Source organism: Paramormyrops kingsleyae, chromosome 13 (assembly GCF_048594095.1).
Source record: "Paramormyrops kingsleyae isolate MSU_618 chromosome 13, PKINGS_0.4, whole genome shotgun sequence".
NCBI classification, from domain to species: Eukaryota; Metazoa; Chordata; class Actinopteri; order Osteoglossiformes; family Mormyridae; genus Paramormyrops; species Paramormyrops kingsleyae.
The window spans coordinates 22,540,296-22,565,527 of NC_132809.1; the positions used below are offsets into that span (position 1 = coordinate 22,540,296).

General features: G+C 45.4%; 1 protein-coding gene across 1 annotated transcript in view; it reads left to right on the forward strand.

Moving 5' to 3' along the window:
• The first annotated feature begins 16,517 nt into the window (after window positions 1-16,517).
• LOC111845729 (semaphorin-4B-like) overlaps window positions 16,518-25,232 on the forward strand; it is a 69,050-nt gene continuing 60,335 nt past the window's right edge. Inside the window, exons 1-2 of the mRNA XM_023815354.2 lie at window positions 16,518-16,907; window positions 17,358-17,450. The gene's annotated coding sequence lies outside the window, so the exon portion shown is untranslated. The remainder of the gene's footprint in view (window positions 16,908-17,357; window positions 17,451-25,232) is intronic.

The window sequence follows — 25,232 nt, forward strand, 5'->3', positions numbered from 1 at the left end:
GGATTCCCACACTGCCATGGTCCTTTCCCAGACCCACCGCCGGCTTGCTTTCCTGTCTTTCCCTTCCCTTGATGCAAAAACAGCTGTCTTTTGTTTTTTTTCTGCCTTTGTCCCCCCCCTCCCCATAATCGTTCTTCTGAACTCATCTCCACTCCCTTTCCTTCCTCCCATCTCTGTGCTTGTACATCGTCATTGCTGGATGGGATTCACTTTTGCATTAATACAGACGCTCCTCTACTTATGAACTTTCAACTTACGAACTTTCAGACATACGAACGAAGAGGATTGTAAGTCCAAATTGTGTTCATTGGGCTCCCATTTCCTGTCCGCAACATCGATTCTTTTTTTCTGTGCGCCAATTACACCTAGTATGACTTCTGGCCGCTACTCTCGCCGCGCAGCAACGTCTGTACATGGCTACAAGATGGCATAGGCACTGTGGGTAGTACTGGCAAAGCATTGCTGCTTGGTACTAATATTGGCAGGGAAAGTTCCAGAAGGTATCTTGCAGAAGGCTGCTCTTGTTGTCCTCACTCCAGCTATCCTGCCTGAGTAGCACCTGAACTTGTTAAATCTCTGTTAGTGGCATTTATAATGAATGTGTTTGAAACTGAAGACCCCTGGCTTGATATAAATGGCTTCCTTGTTTACAAGCTAGTTTTTTATAGAGAAAAATTATTAAGCAGCTACATAATGTATAAATGTAGGTACATAGGTATGTGGGTATGTATATCAGAGAACCTGGGTCAATTTGCAGCCTTGCGATGAAGTTATTTTGGTTTTTACGTTTAAGACTTGAATGACCTAGTGATCCGAGTTTTGATAAGTTCACTGTAGGTGAACATACTTTGCCCGGGTGTTTTCCTGCCGTTTTTGCGTTGGCAGTGTGATGTGTCTGGGGAAGCCCCTGTAGGTGGTCCAGGGGTCTGGAAACTGTAGTTCGTACATAAGGCCTGTACAAGGACAGCGTCTATGATTACATCCGCTCAGCCCATGTACAGTGCCCCTCAACTTTCTTCCACACAGTTGTTGTGTCTGCTGGCGGGACTGCAAGCTCAGAGCAAAGCTCAGTTGTCGACTGGCCAAGGTGCCAGCTACTTGGAAGAGGAGTGGTAGGGTTTCATCCTGACTATGATAACAGATGGGACCACGGTGATCTCTAAAGGCCAGGCTTCCTGGGATATCTACCGCCCTCTGTGAAGTGCCCACTCTTTCACCATAAGGTCGCTGCGGCTGCTTTGATGTTACAAAATGCTAACAGCTGGTTTTGAGCCGCTTTCCCGCGGTCTTATTCCAGACCAAAAGTCCTTTGGCTCAGTGATCGTGATGGCAGCCGCTGAAGCAGTATCTCTGCTGCCTGGTGCTGAGTCCTGCTCGCGTTTCCTTCTAGTACAGCCATCGAAACACCAAGTGGCAGCTGCTCCTCGTGCTGCTCATGAGTCAGAATCCATTTAGTTCATCTGTGGTGATGCAAGCTGCTTCCCTCATTCTCCTGGACGTACTTAAGCCCCACCAGAATCCGGTTTGGCAGTGGCCATGTCACATTAGGCCCGTGAGGACCCCTGAGGACCCATGAGCTAACCTCAAGGCTTACGCCACTTCCACGCCTGCCCGGGACGTAATGGTCAATGGCCCTACTTGAATGCTCACCTGCAGGTCATACATGTAGGATTCCTCCCATTCCGGGTCACATGACTGCGCTCCGCAGTGTACGTCCTCATCTGAGATTTATCTGGGCAGCAGTATGACCTCATGCTTCCTCTGAAAGCTGTCCCAGTCCTCCCAGTAATGGAAAGAACATGTGCAGTAATGTGTCCGCTCCTGCCTTCTATGATCTCAGTCCCTGTGCTCTCTCTGATGATTCGATTCCCCCCCCACTCTGAATCCAGACCCCTTCTGTTATGTGCATAAGAGCCGAAGCCCCCACATGCTCAGCCAGGCCTTCACCCCCTTGGAGTCAAAGCGGACCCCTGCTCCTGCGGGTCCTGCCCCCACCTAGCTGACCGTGCCCATGCGCACCACAGGTCCGGGCTGACCCTCCCCAAGGTCCTTCAGGAAGCACCCCAACTCCACTCCCACCATATCAGCAAGTCCTACTGCCTTTCTGTCCTCTCTTTTCTTGTGGGATGTGTGATTTCATTTAAGCATCCTGCAGCAATTGGAATTTTTAATTTGAGTGCTTGAGAAACGGCACGAGCAGGAAGTGCATGTGTGCTGTTCCTGTGACTCCCGCGATGGTGCTCTTTCCTGACAGGCCTGCCGGCGATCTCCGTCAGCTTCGGCAGTCCTGTCCTCCATGGCTCTCCCTCCATATGATCTCTGTGGTCTCTTTGACATTAGAGAACTGACATTAAGGACTGGTTTCGAGCTGGCCGCCCATCAGAAAGCTTCCAGACCGAAGGACTCTGTGGGGGCCGTTCAGTGCCATGCGAGCCAGAGCTTTGTTCGTTCAGATGCTGAGCCTCATGCCTCCCCAGCACACACTCAGATGCTGAGCCTCATGCCTCCCCAGCACACACTCAGATGCTGAGCCTCATGCCTCCCCAGCACACACTCAGATGCTGAGTCTCATGCCTCCCCAGCACACACTCAGATGCTGAGCCTCATGCCTCCCCAGCACACACTCAGATGGTGAGCCTCATGCCTCCCCAGCACACACAGATGCTGAGCCTCATGCCTCCCCAGCACACACTCAGATGCTGAGTCTCATGCCTCCCCAGCACACACTCAGATGCTGAGTCTCATGCCTCCCCAGCACACACTCAGATGCTGAGCCTCATGCCTCCCCAGCACACACTTAGATGCTGAGCCTCATGCCTCCCCAGCACACACTCAGATGCTGAGCCTCATGCCTCCCCAGCACACACTCAGATGCTGAGCCTCATGCCTCCCCAGCACACACTCAGATGCTGAGCCTCATGCCTCCCCAGCACACACTCAGATGCTGAGCCTCATGCCTCCATTTTTAGCTCTTGTGTCTGGGATGTGTAATGGCAGGCATGCTCTGGGCCCTCCTGGCTACTGCTAAGGGTCTCTCTGCACCTGATAGGAGCGCGTCGACCCCTGCTGTGAGGCTCACAGCTCAGTTTCGGTGCGTCACCCGTGTCGGATTTCGGCCCACGTGTTTCCCACTCCTTGGGGGCCTAATCTCGCACCTGCTGCTTTATCAAAGGCCGTGTGGAGACGGCAATCCAGGGGCTCTTTGATACAAGGTACTATAATTCAGGCTCTTGTGGAATATGCCCCCGGCTGGTAGATACACATCAGTCATTCCGGGGGGAGGGGGGGCGCAACAGCTGTAAATGTGCTCCTTGTCCTTGAGGACACATGGTGTAACAAAGACCAGCAGATGGGGGCTTGGGCTTGTTGATCTGCAATAAAATATTTGGGTTATAACAGGATGACTACAAAAATATGGAGCCTTATTCATGTTTTATTCATAATGTTGCAGCTAACTGGTTTGTTTGAGCTGGATGGCTGACGTCATCCATTTTCCATAAACATTTATCTGATTTATGGACACAGTGAGGCTGGAGACAGCCGGAGAAGACAGCCAGGCAATCACAGGAGGCAGGGTACAGCCAGAGGAGAAGGCCAGCCAATCACAGGAGGCAGGGTACACCTAGAGGAGAAGGCCAGCCAATCACAGGAGGCAGGGTACACCCAGAGGAGAAGACCAGCAAATCACAGGGCACACGCACATGGGCAGGATAAGTAACCCATAGACCAATAGTCAGTGGGTATAAATTCACATGGACGCAGGGAGAGTAAGCAGGAGCATCAAGTCAATAACCCTGGTAGTGCAAGGCCACAATGTTGCCGTTTGAGCTGCAATGCCACCCACTGGAGAGGGTAATACTCTTATTTCTGAATGGACTAAGCAGTGCATTTGCTATCAGTCACTGGTGAAAGGCTCAGCCATTTACCATTCAGCTTATGCTACAGCAGTACAGTAGGTAGCTTACTGACAGAGCCATTGAGGAACGAGCTTCCTTATCATTCTACATCTACACCTGTTTCATCTACACCTCCTATCCAAAAATACATAAAATGCAAAATAAGAGTGTTAAAGCAAAACAAGGTATTTTGTCATAATCCTACTTCACATCATGAAATCTAAATACTTAGTTACAGTGTGCCGTTCCCTGTTGTTCTGTGATACAAAGTGGGAATATCATTTCATGAAGCAGAAGCCGGACCACAGAATCATTTAGATACACGCTGATGCTAATGTACTGTATCTGATTATTTCATATAGTCCAGTACTACAGTATATCATACATTCCTGCCTCCACTCGCGCTGGATGTCTAAAATGTAAAGAGTGGCATTGATAAGCTGTTGCCATGGTGATCTGGTGGAAATGCGATCTCCAAGGGACCATGGGATGGACAGTCGCATATCAGCGCTGAGCAGCTGACCAGCTTGAGCTCCTTGTATTTTTGAAATGTTTAGAGATTATTCCACGGAGCTGTCTCCTAGGACAAATGTATATTATTTTTGGCCTCTAAATATTCAGGTCACGTGAATAATTATGATGCATACACAACAATGGAGAAATCTGTGGTACTGTTCTGAGGCTGACAGATGTACGATACATGGACAGAGGTTCCTTAGTCTCAGGTAAATTGCCTCTGGATCTAGGAGTCTGTGTCATCAGCACAGTGCTTTTAAAGCTTAAGGTTAATCATATAATTAAACTGAAATGCTTGAAGAAGAACAGGATCAACATTGCTGAAGTCTTCATACTAGTTTTTCAGTGCACAAATATCAATATTTTTAAGACATACTGTGGGTAATTTTTTACTGGATAATCAGAAGACATTTTTGGTTTATGTATAAATATAAAAACAGAACAATCACAGAAATGAATGACATTTTCACATCCATCCACAATCCAGGAAGAAGGAAATAAACATGGGGATAAGTCCTAAAAGCCAAACGTATCAACCCAATGTCTGCTTGGAGTCTGCATGGTGTCTGCTTGGTGTCTTTTTGGCGTCTGCTTGGCGTCTGTATGGCATCTCCTTGGTGTCTGCATGGTGTCTGCTTGGCGTCTTTTTGGCGTCTGCTTGGCATCTGTATGGCATCTCCTTGATGTCTGCATGGTGTCTGCTTGGCGTCTTTTTGGCGTCTGCTTGGCGTCTGTATGGCATCTCCTTGGTGTCTGCATGGTGTCTGCTTGGCGTCTTTTTGGCGTCTGCTTGGCGTCTGTATGGCATCTCCTTGGTGTCTGCATGGTGTCTGCTTGGCGTCTGCATGGTGTCTGCTTGGTGTCTTTTTGGCGTCTGCTTGGTGTCTTTTTGGCGTCTGCTTGGCGTCTGTATGGCATCTCCTTGGTGTCTGCATGGTGTCTGCTTGGCGTCTTTTTGGCGTCTTTTTGGCGTCTGCTTGGCGTCTGTATGGCATCTCCTTGATGTCTGCATGGTGTCTGCTTGGCGTCTTTTTGGCGTCTGCTTGGTGTCTTTTTGGCGTCTGCTTGGCGTCTGTATGGCATCTCCTTGGTGTCTGCATGGTGTCTGCTTGGCGTTTGCTTGGCTGTGATGTGGCCATTCTCTACTCTTTGCAGTAAAACAACGCTGACTGCGAATGAGGTGAAAATCCACTTCCTGTTACAGGGTAAAAATGACCTAGCACTGTGACACAATAGAATTATTTACTTATTGTTCCCCTTGAAGTGGTTTCTGGGACATGTAGAGACATGAATTACAAATATTTGGGGAGTTTTTCATAGTTTTGATAATGTTTCATTACAGTAGTTTTGAGGCTAAGATACTATGGGAGGGTGTGTTTGTATTAGTAAATGTTTTGGTTAATGTGTTGTTGTAAATGATACAGCTCGTCTAATCAAAAATGCCAAATCAACCCTTTGCACAAACAAATGGAAATGATGCGGATGATTACTACCGTAAGACCTATAATCACACTGTGAGGAAATCCAGCTTTTGCGGAAGGCTGTGGTTTTCTCTGTACATTTATCAGCATTTAACATGATCTACCTGCTTACCTAAACAATTATGGGCAGGCACTCAAGAGACAAGGATTAAAAGTTTATTTTTCTTGTAATATTCCATCCATTCATCCATCCATCTTCAATAACCTTTTATTCAATGTGACGTTGTGGTGACACAGAGCCAGTCTCAGGAGGGACAGGGCACAATAGACACCCTTGGTGGGATGTCAATATGATGCAAATTATTGGTCTTCTCTGCATCAGATATATAAGTGACAGATACTCAGCATGTAATTGCCCAGCTAAATCTATGCTATAACTGCACAGCCGATTGCTTGTAAGGACCTCCACCGATTCACGAGTGGCTTTCTCACCATAATGACTTTGCTGTATTTAGATTCGGAGGCTTGCAGTTGATATAGCTGGAAAGGCTGCCTGCCCCCAGAATAAGTGGACAGATACATCAACAAGCAGATGAGATTCATTTTCAAAATATTTCATGCAGAAATGAAGTCTTGGGTCCCCTTATAAAGAAATTCATGCTGTGCTTCCAGACAATATAGATGGTACATAAAATAAAACTGGGAACAGTTTGAAAAGTACCTGTAACTCTACTGGTGAGTCCTCAAAGCTTCTAAACCGCCATGCCACCTAAATTAAATATCTGGCTGTTAAAGATTTACAGAACGTGTCAGAAACTGAAGCGTTGGGAAGGGCATAAACTGTAATAATCAGCTGGTAGCCACATGGCCACGTTTAAAGGCTAACATCCAGAATGTTCTCGCTCTGTCGCCCTCAGCTGGTATGTCTGATCTTGCCCATTTTGCACCATCACAGGCTGCCATAGCTTAATGTTCAGAGCTCCAAATCCTTCCTTAGAGATCGAGTTAGTACTAAATACACTGTGCAGTGTGTAGTGTGTCTACTTGCATCCTCAGAGGCACAAAAAATACTAAAGAGGAGAAAATAAATACAGTTTCAGAAGAATAATGTCTATGGATCATTTATACTTGAGCTGAAAGAGAGATCAGCACGCTGTCCTTCGTGTTCCTGCCCACGTTCCTCGGGCTGTAGACTCTGCATTCGGCAAGCAGATGGATGAAAGACAATCAATACATTCTGTACCCTTTTGTTTTCTCTTACTTTAATACTTTAATGGTGAGTTCACTCTTTTTTTCCTGGAATTTTTTCATTCAGCGCCAACCACATGCCCTGGTCAGCATGACAGAGAGCAAGGGGACTCAGCACCGTCTTGTAGCCCTCTGACCTTCATGGTGGTAAGGAGCCGTTTGTGCTGAAAGACTGACATCGTCGGGAGACTGTAAATATAACCATCATCACAACCAGCCCCTTCAGCAACTCTCACAGGCCACCCTGAAGCCTTGGGGACGCCAGAATGTTCCGGAATGGGTGGCCCTACCAGACATCCTGCAGCCAGCTGTAGCGTTTAGCCATCACAGACCAGCACTCATGAGAAACAGTTTTACACCCAGTAGCATACCTCTAATTTAACTTAAACACCCAATTAGCACAACCGAGTTTACAGTTTCATGAAAAATGATGTTACAAGGTCAGAATCCGATGTGTAAATATATCACGCATATAAACATTCACAGGTAAGTTGGTCCTGGTAGGTGTTCATAGTAAATGTTAGAGGAGACTAATGTCCCCATATATCAAAGTGGATATTTCCTGAAAAAAATGCCTTCCCTGAGGAACCAGCCAAGCTCAGGTTATAGGTGATTTGCCACCATACTGCCTGCTGCTCTAAGTGACATGTCCTCAGGTATGGCATAGCACATGTCCTCAGGTATGGCATAGTACATGTCCTCAGGTATCACTCAGTACATGTCCTCAGATATGGCATAGCACATGTCCTCAGGTATGGCATAGTACATGTCCTCAGGTATGGCATAGTACATGTCCTCAGATATCACTCAGTACATGTCCTCAGATATCACTCAGTACGTGTCCTCAGGTATGGCATAGTACATGTCCTTAGGTATCACTCAGTACGTGTCCTCAGGTATGGCATAGCACATGTCCTCAGATATGGCATAGTACATGTCCTCAGATATGGCATAGCACATGTCCTCAGGTATGGCATAGTACATGTCCTCAGGTATGGCATAGTACATGTCCTCAGGTATCACTCAGTACGTGTCCTCAGATATGGCATAGCACATGTCCTCAGATATGGCATAGCACATGTCCTCAGATATGGCATAGCACATGTCCTCAGGTATGGCATAGTACATGTCCTCAGGTATGGCATAGTACATTTCCTCAGGTATGGCATAGTACATATCCTCAGGTATGGCATAGTACATGTCCTCAGGTATGGCATAGTACATGTCCTCAGATATGGCATAGCACATGTCCTCAGGTATGGCATAGTACATGTCCTCAGATATGGCATAGTACATGTCCTCAGATATGGCATAGCACATGTCCTCAGATATGGCATAGCACATGTCCTCAGGTATGGCATAGCACATGTCCTCAGGTATGGAATAGTACATGTCCTCAGATATGGCATAGTACATGTCCTCAGGTATGGCATAGTACATGTCCTCAGATATGGCATAGCACATGTCCTCAGATATGGCATAGTACATGTCCTCAGGTATGGCATAGTACATGTCCTCAGATATGGCATAGCACATTTCCTCAGGTATGGCATAGTACATATCCTCAGGTATGGCATAGCACATGTCCTCAGATATGGCATAGTACATGTCCTCAGGTATGGCATAGTACATGTCCTCAGATATGGCATAGCACATGTCCTCAGGTATGGCATAGTACATGTCCTCAGATATGGCATAGTACATGTCCTCAGGTATGGCATAGTACATGTCCTCAGATATGGCATAGTACATGTCCTCAGATATGGCATAGCACATGTCCTCAGGTATGGCATAGTACATGTCCTCAGGTATGGCATAGTACATGTCCTCAGGTATCACTCAGTACGTGTCCTCAGATATGGCATAGCACATGTCCTCAGATATGGCATAGCACATGTCCTCAGATATGGCATAGCACATGTCCTCAGGTATGGCATAGTACATGTCCTCAGGTATGGCATAGTACATTTCCTCAGGTATGGCATAGTACATTTCCTCAGGTATGGCATAGCACATATCCTCAGGTATGGCATAGCACATGTCCTCAGATATGGCATAGTACATGTCCTCAGATATGGCATAGTACATGTCCTCAGGTATGGCATAGCACATGTCCTCAGGTATGGCATAGTACATGTCCTCAGGTATGGCATAGCACATGTCCTCAGGTATGGCATAGTACATGTCCTCAGGTATGGCATAGTACATGTCCTCAGGTATCACTCAGTACGTGTCCTCAGGTATGGCATAGTACATGTCCTCAGGTATGGCATAGCACATGTCCTCAGGTATGGCATAGTACATGTCCTCAGGTATCACTCAGTACATGTCCTCAGGTATGGCATAGTACATGTCCTCAGGTATGGCATAGCACATTTCCTCAGGTATGGCATAGCACATGTCCTCAGGTATCACTCAGTACATGTCCTCAGGTATGGCATAGCACATGTCCTCAGGTATGGCATAGCACATTTCCTCAGGTATGGCATAGTACATGTCCTCAGGTATCACTCAGTACATGTCCTCAGGTATGGCATAGCACATGTCCTCAGGTATGGCATAGCACATATCCTCAGGTATGGCATAGTACATTTCCTCAGGTATGGCATAGCACATGTCCTCAGGTATGGCATAGCACATGTCCTCAGGTATGGCATAGTACATTTCCTCAGGTATGGCATAGCACATATCCTCAGGTATGGCATAGTACATTTCCTCAGGTATGGCATAGTACATGTCCTCAGGTATGGCATAGTACATTTCCTCAGGTATGGCATAGCACATGTCCTCAGGTATGGCATAGCACATGTCCTCAGGTATGGCATAGTACATTTCCTCAGGTATGGCATAGCATATGTCCTCAGGTATGGAATAGTACATGTCCTCAGGTATCACTCAGTACGTGTCCTCAGGTATAGCACAGTACATATCCTCAGATATATCACAGTACATGTCCTCAGGTAAAGCACAGTACATGTCCTCAGGTATCACTCAGTACGTGTCCTCAGATATATCACAGTACATGTACTCAGGTAAAGCACAGTACATGTCCTCAGGTATCGCACAATACTTGTGCTCAGGTTTACACCCCATGGACATAGAGGAGCAGCCCTGTAAGTGGATTAGCCAAGGGTGACGCCTCTCTGACCTGCCTTTGTTTGCTGTGCTATTCAGGCCCTGCCACCCAATACGGCGTCTCTGGTTTCCCATTGTGGCGGCCGAACCCGGGGCTTACTCACACCATTCCCAGGGAAGAAACGGGAGGGGTGACACACCAGATTCCAGGCCGTGTGCGTTGGAGTGACGACTAAGAGTCTTTGGAAGCCTATTTAACAAAAAGAGGCTGGTTCATGCTAAACCCCTGTTTAAGGTCTTTGGATTTACTGAGATTGCCGTTGCTCTCTTTCCCAGAAAGGTACAATTCCAGTCCACACAGGTAGAAGCAGTGGGTTACTCTGCCTCATTAACTCGGAGGCATCCTCTGTGGAGGCTTTCGTGACCTCGCAGCTGATATTTTTTTTTAGACACCCTGAAGTTTCATCATGATAATAATTTTATCTTTCTCTTGACTGCTGTCTCAGTACTTCACTTTCTGAAATAAAGAATTCTATTTTCAGCATGTTCGGCAGAATGCATTTGTACACCATGAAATGAAACTGCAGTGACCTTTCTCACAGAGCAGACGGCCTGTCAGAGGAGGGCCAGTCTCATCTCCAGAACGTTCTATGCCAGCTGTCGGTCAGACAAGAGCATTCAGTTGTGTAATAAGGACATAATGTAGTCTCTTCTTTCCTTCTCCTTGGAGGGACAAGCTTTTAGTCTTCATCCTTATCTTTAAGTGTCTCTCTCCCTGTCATTAAGTCCTGTGTACATGGATTCACCAAAGTGCAGGATCTAGAACATTCTCTCATCCCAATTTGACTGTGTTCCATTGTTCTCACTTGTTGCATTTTTCTTAATATTATTGTTTTTGGTTCGGTTTATTTAATTATTATTATTATTATTATTGTTTCCTATGTCATCTATTTGGCAACCATAAGATTGATTGATAAGCTTGACTAGCCAATGAAATCCCATTCTACACTCTACGGCCAAAACCAGCTTATCCAAGATCTCATTCTGGAACCAAGGGTATGAGTATAGAAGTTGGTTTGCCCTTATTTGCTATAATAGCCTCTGCACTTCAGGGATGGCTTTTCATCAGATGCTGGAACACTGCTGGTGGGATTTGCTGCCATTCAGGTTGGGTGTTGATGTTGGGCTACCAGGTCCCTTTCTGTGAGCTTGTGTGGCATAAGACTTTACAATTGAACTTGCTCCTAGACGTTTCTACTGCATAATTACTTCACTTGCTGCTGATCTGGGCAGTTCTAGCTGGGCAGAAATTTGGCAAACTGACTTATTCGAAGAAGCGGGTAAACCACCCATTTTGCTGCTAATGGTATATGCTGGAGATTTCATGCCTGTGTGATTAATTTTATACCTGTGTCTGCGTCCGCAATGGGTGTTTCTTAATTAGGCAATTCCTAATTAAAATAAATTAACTGGGGCATTTACGTAATTTTGACCATATTGTGTATCAGTTACACGATGTTTCAATTAACAGTTCACATATGTTGACCTTGTGTCAGAAGTTTAATGGTTTTGTTGTCCATAGTATGGTTTGCTGCACGAATGCATGGGAGTGTTAAAATAATTTTCGCAACTATTTAAAAAAAGTAATGAAAGCAGTATTTTGTCAGCTGGTTGCCAGCACCATTACAAAGTGCTTAGTAAATCCTTTCAGGAATTGCTAGAGGCTTGTGGAAACACCTTTCGCTATTGGGCATCTTTCATAATTTGTGGTGACAGTTTATAGGCATTTAAAAGCAATCACTTAAGCCCCAACCTTGTCAAGACGTGAGATTCAGGGGCTCATGCTTCCACAGGGTCGGGGGACGGACTTTCTCGCCATCAAAGCTTGGTCGGGCGTCCTGGTTTGGAGAAAGCAGTCCCTAGAGTGTCATGATGCTGCTCGGCCACAGGGGGCGATGTGGCCGAAAGATCATGCGACGGCCCATAATCCTCTGCGGCTGTCACATTGGGGGGTGTATTAATAAACATCAGGTATGTTAGGAGCACTTCACGGGCACTTAACCAGTGGTGCTTTAGATCAAATTCCACCCCCCCCCCCCCCAACTTTGTGAGGGGTCGAAGGCCTGCTAGCGCAGCTGGTGTGCAGTCACCCCACAGAGCAACCCGGCTTGCAGGGCCAGAGTGACGGAATACATCCGCCCCGCCGCTCTCGTGGTCTCTGACACCTCCAGGGCAAACAAGACGGCCCTTATTTTACACCATCGCCTTTATCGTAACTCACTGCCCAGAAATGAGTTGAAACTCTGGCCCAGTGAAATGGGGAACAAGGTTTTAAATCACGTCGTTTATTAATTCTGGCAGTACCCATGAAGTGAGGGGGGGTCAGAGTATTATGGTTTTATGGTTTGAATGTTATACATTACCGCATACTTTAAATTAAACTGGACATCAGAGATCATTATCTAATGTGATCCCTCATCTGCCCCTTGTACTTGCAGGTGAAGGATGATGATGTTCCACACTCTATGCCACCTGCTTAGCCTCCTACTGTTTTCTTAGCCGGAGGGATATAGATGATGAATATGAACAATGGGATACAGTATCCCCGGTACGGGCCGGCCACTGCTGCTCCACCATGACCCTGGGGTTTGCCACAGGGGGGTCGCACTGTTTCTGCGGTGCGTGACTTCCTGAAAGTGTCCGTGGTCCCGAGGACAGCCTTTGTAAAGAAGCAAAGATGGAGCCCTGTCTTTTAACAGGATCCTGTTTCTGTGAGGGATTCAGGAACCTCAAGAAAGGGCATAATGGCGTTTTTTAAAGGCAATCCCCTTTTAAGATCATCTCCCTGGGGTCCGTGACGGGCTGTGGAGGCTGGGGCTGGTGGGGGGTGCAGCCCCCATGGGGTGTGACAGGCACAGTAACTGCAGGCTGCCTGTCCTGCGCTTTGAAGGCAGCTGTGCTGCACTGAGTGGATGCTGACTCACTCCAGGTAGAGTCTCTTCCCCTGTGTGATGTCAGGTTACCTCATGCCTCACCTTCCCGGGGTGGAAACAGGACACCTTTCTCTCTTACCCCTATTAACCCCAAAGGGCTCATCGGATTGTCACAGAGGTGTCAGGCCAGGACAGAAGACAGTCAGCATTAGTCAGCTGGGTTCTGCGGGCAGATGAGACAGTGGTGATGCATGTATCCGGCCCGGCCCATCCCTCTGCTCTCCGGTAACATCACGGATATCATTGGAACCCGCACAATGGGTCACTTCCCATCAGTATGGATCCGACAGACAAACAAACATGTGGAATCTATTTTATGTTGTTACCTTTAGTAAACCTAACCAGTAAAATTGTTAAATTAACAGTTATGGTTATGTTAGTGAGTAGTTGAACACAAAGTAGTCAGGCAGTTAAGTGAGGAATACTTTTTAACCCATTATTATTGGTAATCATTATTTATTTTGTGAGTACTTTAAACAGCTGTAATTAAGTACCTTACACCTGGTGCATGTTAATGGTTCAGTCCTGATGGCAAAATGGTTAATATTCTGTCTGAGGTTTGGAGCCTGAAACCTGCCAGTGCTTTTTTTTACCAGGTCAGGTTGATGGGACGGGCTGTGCCCCGAGGGCAGCGCCAAGTGCCGGAGCGTGTGCCATGCGCGGCGTAACTGGACACGGTAACTGGATCCACCATTTCCTGCCACTGCAGTTTTGAGGGTTCTACCTTTAAGATAAAGATTAAGGTTCAATCACAGCTTTCTGTGAAGGTAAAACAGGGACGTTCTCCATTGTTACGGTTCACGTGAGTCTGTGATACCGGAATGGTAATGAAATGTGATTTATGCTCCCAGGGTAAACAGCTGTTTCATTGTTCAACTAAACCAAGCTGGGCTGCAGTGGTCATGCTCAGTAAATCTACTCCTACAGTGAATCTGAAGTGTTTGAAAATAAACTTACCACAGGTACTCTCTCTGATATTTTTAATATCAAGAATGCAGTAATTTTATACTTGGAGGTGCTATTTCACTCATATGGTGCTTAAACACGGTGAGTTCCTTGATGTGAGCCTAACGCAGTGTTAGGCTGGCATTACTGGGAGCTGAGAGAGACCCTGAAGATCATGACGTGATGTGACAATGGTACCAGCGCCTGCTTCAGTCAATATAGGAAATGTAACCAGCGTTTAATAGGGGTCTGTTTATGTGGACTGGAAAACCTCATAGGTGTAGTACCTTGAGACAACGTGCTTTAACCCAAGGGTGTCTTGCTTGCCTATAGAAGCCGGATGTAATACAGTTTTCTTCATTAAATATATCGTTTTTAATGAGTCGTATTTAAGCAGCACATTCAAACATGGAAAAAAAAACTCAAGAGATGCCAAGCTTTTGTCATAGGTGAACATATTGGATTACATGACGTGAGGCATCATGTCAGAGGTGTGCCAGTGATGGACTTTAGATGAAGTCAAAAGCTTCATAGTCACTGAAGCTGAACATTCGTATGAAAATGAAGACGGCCACAGGCCCTTTCCTACATCATGATGCCGTCTATTTTAAACCTTAGAGCACAGAGGAGGCCTTTCTAGGGCTCCCTCACAGCTGCAGGCCACCGTGTGGAGTCTGGCCCCGACTGAGGCCTTGCGTCAGGAGAATCTTTGCCAGGGGGGAAGGATGTGTTTGGACAGAGAGTTGTTTATGCTCTTATGAGGCGTTTTTGGGATGCTGCCACTTGTGAGGGAACTACACACCTTAGGTCTGGAGGAGCAGTGTCTAATCTCAGCGTAAGCGGACTGGGCTGTGCGAGTAACCGGCATCACAGTGCTCAGAAGCATCTTGTGAGCTAAATCAGTACAGCAATTAAAGATGGGGAATATAGGACTCTGCGGTCTGCAATACACAGCAAGCCATCATTTTTTCGGGGTGCTAAGTTAATTAGTAATTGTGTGTTCTTTAGCTCTAAGGGGAATATTCTTCAGCTGTAACGACAGTATCCTTTATCCCCATGGGGAGTGTTCTTCAGCCCTAAGGGCAGTATCCTTTAGCTCTAAGAGGAGTATCCTTCAGTCCTAAGGGGAGTATCCTTTAGCCCTAAGAGGAGTATCCTTCAGTCCTAAGGGGAGTATCCTTTAGCCCTATGAGAGTGATAATAATAATTGATACTTTATTGATCCCTATGGGGAAATTCTCTTTATGCCTCCCCCAACTTGCTCTCTGGAGGTGAGAGTAAGCTGGCCACAAATTGCATCCACCCAAAGAAGCACCCAGGGAGCTGGGGGTTAAGGGCCTTGCTCAAGGACCCACAGATGTGCTGGACTTAAACTGATGAGCTTCTGAACACAGGCACAGAGGTTTAGCTCACTGAGCCACATGCTGCTCAGAATGCAGCCCTAAGGAGGGTTCCTTCGGTCCTAAGGGGAGTGTTCTTCAGTCCTAAGGGGGGTATCCTTCAGCCCTAAGGGGAGTGTTCTTCAGTCCTAAGGGGGGTATCCTTCAGCCCTAAGGGGAGTGTTCTTCAGCCCTAAGGGGAGTTGTTCTTCAGTCCTAAGGGGAGTTGTTCCTCAGTCCTAAGGGGAGTTGTTCTTCAGTTGAAAAATAACAGATATATTACCTAAGCCTGGATCTTCTCCCTCACTAGTCATATATACAGCAAATTCAGTCAGAGACGGCTGGTTCACAGGGTCATTCCAGTGATGTTTATTTCCTTTTAATGATTCTATCTTGGTACATGTCTTATTTACCTTTTACGGACAAAGTGGTTAAGTCTCAGTGGTAGCCAAGACATGTCTGTATATTGAGCAGCTGTATTGAATTATTGAGTTTTTACTCACTGTTATGCCGAATCCAAACTTGGAAAAAGATAAACCATCCCCTGCCTTACAACAGTATTCTACTGACTGCTGTTAAATGCTTGTGCAAGCATAAAATCAGACGTTTTCTGTAATGTAATTCATGCATTTCTTATGTTAACATTACGCGTGTTCAGACAGTGAGAAGCCGATAGCATCACTGCAGATGTTAGCTAAGTCAGCCCAGGAAGGCAGGAGTGTTAGATGGTAAGTGAGCAGGACAGATACAAGTATTAAGGCCACAGCTGAATTTATCTTGCAGAAAGTTCTGTCCACCATTAAGAAGCAGTCCACCACCTCAGTTACACCACCTATTGCCTCCTGAGAAACCTAACCTAACCCTTGATCCCGCAGAGAGCTCAGTCAACTAAAGCAACGTGCACATAAACCCGTCACTCCGCTGTTGTGAGTGAGGCACGTATCCACGTGGATAATGTAGCTCATTCTGCAGCTGTCGGGGCGCAACCTAATCCTCACAGATGTTTCTCTACTTTCCTCCCCCCTACTCTCCCCTCAAGGCAGATCCACGCTTATGCGGCGGAGGCAGCAGTAGGGGGAGGACGTCACGCACGGGAGCCGCCCCGGTAAACGGCACCATGACCCCTTCGGAAACCCGGACATCTGCGCCTAAAGCGATGGACCCTGAGAGGCTCCGGAGGCGAACCGGAACGTTCCTTGTCAACGTAAACTTTGATGTGGTATCTTCAAAGTTCATTTTTGATTAACTGCTCAGCCTGCCTCATGCCCTGTTTGTCATATCCGGAGGTGGGACCTAAATGGTCTCCCGTTACTTTACTCCTCCGTATTCTGACCCAGCATGAAAGCGAGATGAGCTATACCCTCCACAAAGGTAGCTATAACACCATCCCTGGCAGGCATCCATCCCGACTCGAATCGGCGCACGACGATGGAGGTGAGTGAGCGGCAGAGTCTCCCCCTTTCGTTTCTGTCTTCCCTCTTTCATCTCAGCCCTGACTGCCTCCACCCCTTCGCTTTCTCTCTTCTCTCAACATGTCACTCTCCCTGGTCCGGCACTGATATCATATGTCACAGAAACTGACATGCGGCGCAAGCTTAAGGAAAATGACGCGTTCCTTCAGCCCAGAAAGAATGCATCATGAGACTTGAGAGATTTAAGTCAATTTAATTTATTGTTCTAGTTTAATTCTAAATTAAAATGCATGCTGGGTACATGGAAGAAAGCTGAACAAAAACACGTAATTGAGGTTAAGGTGTGATAGCCTTCAGGATCTGAGACATCCAGCTGCTAATATCCATACATCACAATCATCACATGACACACCTACTGACTCAGTATGAATTGGCTCTTCTGTTATTAACCATTTCTCATCTTGACTTGTAGCAATTCTATAACACAAACCATCCATCCATCCTCTGTCGCCATTTGTCCAGCATTGGGTGGCAGTAAGTTTGGACATTTGCTCAGGAAACTGAGGTAAGATGGCGGGGAAACACCCTGGTTGGGGAGCCTGTCCGCTTGTCCATCACAGGGGACACACAGTCACACACTGTGGGACATCAGTTCATGAAACTGGACTGTGGGAGATGCCGGGAGGGGGTTTACATGCGGGGTGGGGGGTGGTGGCTATAGGTCTCTGTGTGCCAACCAAACACACAAAAGGGTTAACAGAACTGATGACTAACCTCTGTTTAAATAAATACCTATTTACTCATTGTTTTGTTGTTTCAGTTTTAAAAGTTTCATGCTTCTAGCGTCATGATTTCAGTGAAGCCTTAGGTGAAGGGAATTCCTTCTGGCTCCCTCTGACAAAGGGAGAGGCGTCTCTCAGGTCCGACGCCGGCTCATGCCCAGCAAAACAAAACGGCAGCACGAGCAGGTTCCCCGAGTACAAGGCTTCTAATTCACGCCACATGCGTAGCACGTCTGTAAAGGTCATTACCTGCTTGGCGTCAAAAAATAAGGCCCTTTAAGTTTGTTCAGGCCAGTTGTTTAGCCATTGATTATCTTAAAATCAGTTTTCAGCAGTTTTCAAAAGAGTGATCTAGAATTTAGCTGCAGGATATACAGATCCTATGAATCCATTCTGAATTAGGGCAGCACAATTAGCCATTTTTAAACTACAATCTCAAATTCATACCTGTATGCAATATCATTCCCACATGACAATGCCATGTTTGCATTAGAAGGGAGATCCGTTGCATCAACAAATTTGAATCAACAGATGACAGGACTGAGCTACACCACATGAACAACTATACAAAGGTAGATTTGAAAACAAATCTAATGTGTGTGACAAGGTGAAAAAAGAAGGAACACAATGATTCAGACTCGAGGGGACCCTTCCAGTGACGGTAAGCAAGAAGAAAGAAATTTTCCCCACCCCAGTAACACTGTGTTTGTACTTGAAGAAAGTGGGTTTACATTCACTTATAAGGAATATTTTAAGTTTCAAAGAAGACGACAGCAGTCAAAGGCATGTGGTTTGCAAGAATTTCAGCTCACCAGGATAAAACATTTGTTTGAAGGTTTTGTAATTAAGAGCAAACAAGGTTTAAGTTCATGTTTAGCATTTCTTATAGTTGGAAATGAGTTTGTTAAAAACCAGGAGTGTGTCCTTTCTGTTCTGCAAAGCTGAGGTGACAGTCCCATTTCACTCTACACCCTATGATCCTACGATTATACTTTACATCTACAGATCCTACGAACACACTCTACACTCTCAGATCCTACGAACACACTCTACATCTACAGATTCTACGAACACACTCTACACTCTCAGATCCTACGAACACACTCTACATCTACAGATTCTACGAACACACTCTACACCTTCAGATCCTACGATTACACTCTACACCTTCAGATCCTACGATTACACTCTACATCTACAGATCCTACGAACACACTCTACACCTTCAGATCCTACGATTACACTCTACACCTTCAGATCCTACGATTACACTCTACACCTTCAGATTCTACGAACACACTCTACATCTACAGATCCTACGAACACACTCTACACTCTCAGATCCTACGAACACACTCTACACTCTCAGATCCTACGATTACACTCTACACCTTCAGATCCTACAATTACACTCTACACCTTCAGATCCTACAATTACACTCTACATCTACAGATTCTATGAGTGTGATAAAAAATCCCCCACTTTGCACCACAAACCCTGCAGAAGAGCCATTCAACATTTTCTCTGGGGCATTTTTCTTGTGATGTCTAAATAGTCATATAAATACTTTCAGCCTCCATCAAAGGCTTCTCATTGTCCTTTGGTGATTCACGAACAGTCACTAACAATGAACAATGACTGTTATTCTGTTTTCTATGCCCATGTGTTATATTGTCATGTTTTCCCTTCTCAATTTGGAAGTAGTTTTTTTCCCAAAAGTATATTATCAGGACTCTCCCAGAGCAGTAAATCAATGATGTTCAGATTTCCACAAAGCATGCTGTTTAAAGGTGTGTCTTGTTGGAGTGGATTGTATCCTTGTGTGAGTGAGATCTGTGAGACCTCAGAAACCATTGAGAATACTATACGTTTGACCTTTGAAGCTTGGTTTAAACACTAACAAAGCATGTGTTAAAAGCTCTTCATAGATTTGTGACACGGCTTATGTCCGCTTGGGTTGAACAAGAAAAACCTGCATCTCTCTGGGAACACAAGAACTTTCACCGGATATATTCCACCTTTCAGCGTTTGACATTAAACATGAGTAAAACATATCTTAGAGCAGTGTTTCTCAAACCAGTTTTCGCTGACCCCCATATAGTCCACATTTTTGGGAACATAAATGTGAATTGTCAGGCAGGAAGCTGGGAAGGAGCAAAGATGTAGGCCATCTGGGGCTCCCTGGAGACTGGATTGAGAAACTGTCTAAGATGTAAGCTCCTGGGAAAAACACTGGTCCGATATCTTTCATGTATGGAATCATCACTGCCTCAGAACCCCTCCTGAGATATGGAGGGCGTAACAGAACAGAACCATCTATTCAAAGTGCCCTCATGCGGAAATGGCTGTGAGGTTCTGGTTTACTGGAATCATATCCCTTTGGAAAAACATGCAAATTCCGCCCACACGTTTCAGGCAGTGTCTGAATCCACAGCTCTTCAGGTGCAAGTCGAAAATTGCACGTAATGACCCACAAGTCAGCGCATGATGTTATAACCTGAATTCGGTGTTTAAATGTTGACCAATTTTTCCTACAAGTTACATGTTCCTGACTGATGTATTGATGTTTAAAACATGATTCTTTGTTCAACCTTAATTATTTAATTCCCCTTACATTTCCCCATGCAACCTAAAAGTGACTTTGGTAACACTTTACTTTATGGGCCACAAATACTGTAGTATTACACACTTACTTGTACTAATTAAGCATGTAGTAATTAAGCAGTAACTAAGTGTTAGTTACTGATCCCATGTTCATCCATCATTAATCGGTCATAATGATTCATATATTTCATACAGTTATTTAGTTTAATTTCTGTATTTGTTCATGAGTTGTACTTGACTAGTAACTTTGTTACTAAGCTTCTTGCACCCCCTCAAGTAAAGTGTTACCGTGGTAAAATAGTAAAATAGTAATAATTATATTCCAAATGCAGAGCAGAGCAGCTGTGAGAATGTCATGGATTCTGCAGTATCCTTTAGTAGGATACCATTCTTAAAATTAAAAGAGCAGTATAAGAGAACCATAATACTATGTGACATTTATGATCCACGGCATGACAGAGTCTGTGTACAATGTAATGATCACAAGTATGTCCATGTTCATGAACTCTGTGCTGAATTCATTTCAGGCTCAGTGTCACTCACCCTTGAGAAGTCATGGATTTCTTTTTGTATGACATTATTGTTGGATAGATTGCTCTGTAATGGTGGCACATGAGAGTTTGTGTTCCCTCGTCGATTCTGCAGCACCCCATGATTCACCCTTAAACCAAAGAACTTGATCTGAGCCTGCTGATAAAACAGGGGATTTAGGAACCATGTTGCTGTGCTTGGACCATGGATTCTGACCCCCAGGATTAATCTCCAGCTCAACATGCAGCTGTTGTCCCCTTATCCAGGGTTTTTCATCCTCGCTGCACATCTAAAAGTTGACATCAATGGCTGGTTTGCAGGACCTTTCAGCTATCTACACATGTAAGAAGCATCACCGACCTCTTCTTGACATTTTGTAGATATGAGACTGTAGCTTAAATGCACTTCAAAAACATACTGAGTGTCTGGGAGCCTTGGAGATATGCTGCCCTTTCCCCAGGTGATGTGCATAAGCAGAGGGCTCAGAGTTTGTATTCGATTCTTGGATTCTCTTGACTGCAAATCCAAGCATGTTTGTTTTTGCTAACGATGTGAATGTGGGTGGAGCTCGCTCGAGCAATGGTGAATAACGCCTGCACTGCCAGGTCAGCTTCCCCCATTAGTGCAGCAGTCACGGTCATGCTCATTTACAGTCAGGCTTGGTTGTAACATTCATCTGTTGACAGTATTTACCATATGCCAGCTCTTTGGAGTCAGATCAAAATCCAGTGAAATAAAGGAATGTTTGTCTGTTTCACCTTGATCGCCCCATTAAATTTCCAGCTTTAGTCATTTATTCAATACATTCTGGAGTGGTTAGAGAGGAACACTCAAATCTCATGGCCCATTTAGCTGGGTCTGCAGCAGTGGTAGGACATGTTGCTCTCAGGGTTAGCATTCTCTGCCTGTCATCAGATGGTTGCTGGTTCAAATCCTGTGCTTGGCAGAGCAGTGTTACCATTAGGGCCTTGAACAAAACCCTTTACTCCAGGGACACTGCCTGACCCTACTTTCTCATCCAAGTATGTTTTGGAGAAAAATTAATGTCCAAAGCTGTGAGATACTCTAGTACAGGGGTCTCCAACTTCGGCCCTGGAGAGCTACTATCCAGTAGGTTTTCTATGCTACCTGGCTTCTGATGAGCCACACCTGCTCCTGGTATTTAAATGAGAACTGGTGTGGTTCATCAGAAGCCAGGTAGGATAGAAAACCTACTGGATAGTAGCTCACTAGGACCGGAGTTGGAGACCCCTGCTCTAGTATGTGTCCATGTACCGTGTTGGGCAAGTGGGGGCTTAAGGTAAACATTAACCTTACAAAATTGCATTCCCTGCTTCTCATTGACAAACCCTTAACAGTAAGCCCTGATTCATTTTTTTTACAAAACCTTTCTTCTCACTAATCACCCCTTAACACTAATCCCTGCATCCAACTGACCACCTAACACAGAGACCAGCCTCTTGATCACTGTACAGTATAACATTGAACCTTGCCTTCCATTGACAAATTCTTAATACAATGCCAGCCTTTCACTAACAGACCTTTAACACTAAGATTTATCTTCCATTGATAATGCAATATAAGGCTCTGGCTCTCATTAATAAGCACTAAACACTTAGTCTTTCAATGTCTACACCGCATCATTCATTTATAAATTAATGTTAGCTTAACTGGTAACACTTTACTTGAGAGGACACACATACTTAGTAGTAACTCAGTTACTTCTGAAGTACAAATCATGAACAAATATAGTTGCTACTTAAGATGAAAGATGTGTCATGACTCATTAATGATGAATAAACATGACATCAGTATTTCACTTGTATTATTCATCACTTCTTCCTTCAATCGTTCCTTAATAGTTCCTTTAGTGGTTTCTTCGGCAGTTCACTAAGAATTACAGAATTAACAGATATAGTAACAAATACAGTAACCGACTGGGATAAATGATGCATCACGATTCATTAACAATGAACAAAGATGAGATCAGTATTTCACATATGTTATTCATTATTTGTTCCTACAGTACTTCCTTCAATGGTTCCTTCAGAAGTTCATAAATTATCAGATGAATAGCAACAAATATAATACTCGCTTGAGAAAAAACATGAGTGACAATTCATTATTGATGAAGAAATATTAGATCAGTTTGTAACTAACACTTAATTTGTGGTTAATTGATACATATGTAATAGCATAATACTACATTATTTGTGTCCCCTCAAGTGCTACTGCTTCACCAATCAGCATCCATCTATTTCCTGATGTAAGATCTCCATTCAGTCTCTCAGCATCTCATCATTTTGATTCTTTGGTTTTTTTTTTAAAGATGGCTGCAAAGACAACAATAGCATGAGAGAGAAATAACTCCTCATGCTTCAGATAGGATTGGGATGCTTGTCAGCGAGAGCACAGTAGAGGCATACCATGTACTGTAGGAAAGATCCTCCTTAACATTCTTCCCTTGGGTCGCACCAAAGGTCATGGCTCTGAAACACTTAGTGTTGCAGTGAAACTGGCGTGCTTTTCAGACTATTTTGCTTTGACCTCAAGAACACTCAAGGAGACAAATGTACAAGAAACAACATGCTCTGTCTGTGGCTGTACATTCTAAACCCATTTGGGGAAATTCATGGGTAGAGATTTGTAATGCAGCTCAAATTTGCCCTATAACTATGAGTTCTTTTGGCTGATACGGAGTGTGCTACGGTAAAAGGTACATATTGCCTTCAAGATGTATTATATGTATTTTGCTTTACAAGGCATGCAGCCTCAGGACTGATTCCCCTCACTGCATCAGAAGGGCAGCGCTCACACAGTCACTGAGCCTCAGGACTGATTCCCCTCACCGCATCAGAAGGGCAGCGCTCTCACAGTCACTGGGCCTCAAGGCTGATTCTCATCACTGCTTCAGAAAGGCAGCGCTCTCACAGTCACTGAGCCTCAGGACTGATTCCCCTCACTGCATCAGAAGGGCAGCGCTCTCACAGTCACTGAGCCTCAGGACTGATTCCCCTCACTGCATCAGAAGGGCAGCGCTCTCACAGTCACCGGGCCTCAAGGCTGATTCTCATCACTGCTTCAGAAAGGCAGCGCTCTCACAGTCACTGAGCCTCAGGACTGATTCCCCTCACCGCATCAGAAGAGCAGCGCTCTCACAGTCACTGGGCCTCGGGGCTGATTCCCATCACCGCATCAGAAGGGCAGCGCTCTCACAGTCACTGAGCCTCAGGACTGATTCCCCTCACCGCATCAGAAGAGCAGCGCTCTCACAGTCACTGGGCCTCGGGGCTGATTCCCATCACCGCTTCAGAAAGGCAGCGCACTCAAAGTCACCAGGCCTCGGGGCTGATTCCCATCACAGTTTCAGAAGGGCAGTGCCCTCACAGTCACCAGGCCTCAGGGCTGATCCCCCATACAGCTTCAGAAGAGCAGCACTTTCACAGTCACCAGGACTCAGGGCTGGTTTGGCTCTCATTAAGCAAACACTGTTATCCACACTCCAAGCTTCAAGTTTCACTTTCTTTTTTCCAGGGGTCACAAATCATTTTCACTCTCTGTTGGAACTAGCAGCTTGTCATATTCTTCTACTTGTCTTTCAGATATTTCATGAATGTTACTGCTCATTGGCAGAGTCATATTTGATATCTTTTGGTCTATAAGTTTGAAAAGTGAAGCAGGCTCACAGCGTTTTACCCCTGTGTTTCTGTGTCCGAAGTCCCTGTGTTTCTGTGCGAGGTGCCTCGCATCTTTTGGAAAATCTTTCACATGCTTCTGCATGATCCAAAGTAATTCTGGTACATTTCTATTCACGCCTTCCATAAGCCATCGATGAAGATGGCCAACAAGTGTGTCTTCTTTTGGAAGATGCATTAAACACAATGCTGGTTACGGATTGCCCGGGAAGAGTTAGGGTGCCTGGGTTAGTTAGTGTAACACGGAGACATATTATAACAATCATTTTTGTTTTTTTAACAAACTAAACCTCCTGCAGCAGTGCTTTCCTGAGGCCAGACCTCTTGGAACAAACCTGCAGCCAACATTTATACAGTAGGACAAAAAAGGCACTATACTGTGAAATGCACTTTGTTTATTGACACTTGTTCTCTCCTGGTCTGCCTGGATGTATGAAAGAGAGCTCTTCTTTCAACGTCCCTTTCTAATTCATTCTCCCCCTGCCAGCTTGGCTAATGAGGCTGATTTTAATCGCTTCTTGGGCCCAGATGCTCCACTGGGGAAACGGCGGCCGCAGCAGCAGATGCACGGCCATAAGGAGCTGGCTGGGCACGTGTCAGCGCTGCGCATCAGCGCCGCGCGTCAGCGCCACGCGTCAGCGCACACTCTGGGGCTCTGAGAGCCTGGGGCGCTGATGCCTTCCCCGCTGGGTTGCATACTGACTGCCCCCTAGATCAGCGACGTCAAGCTGACT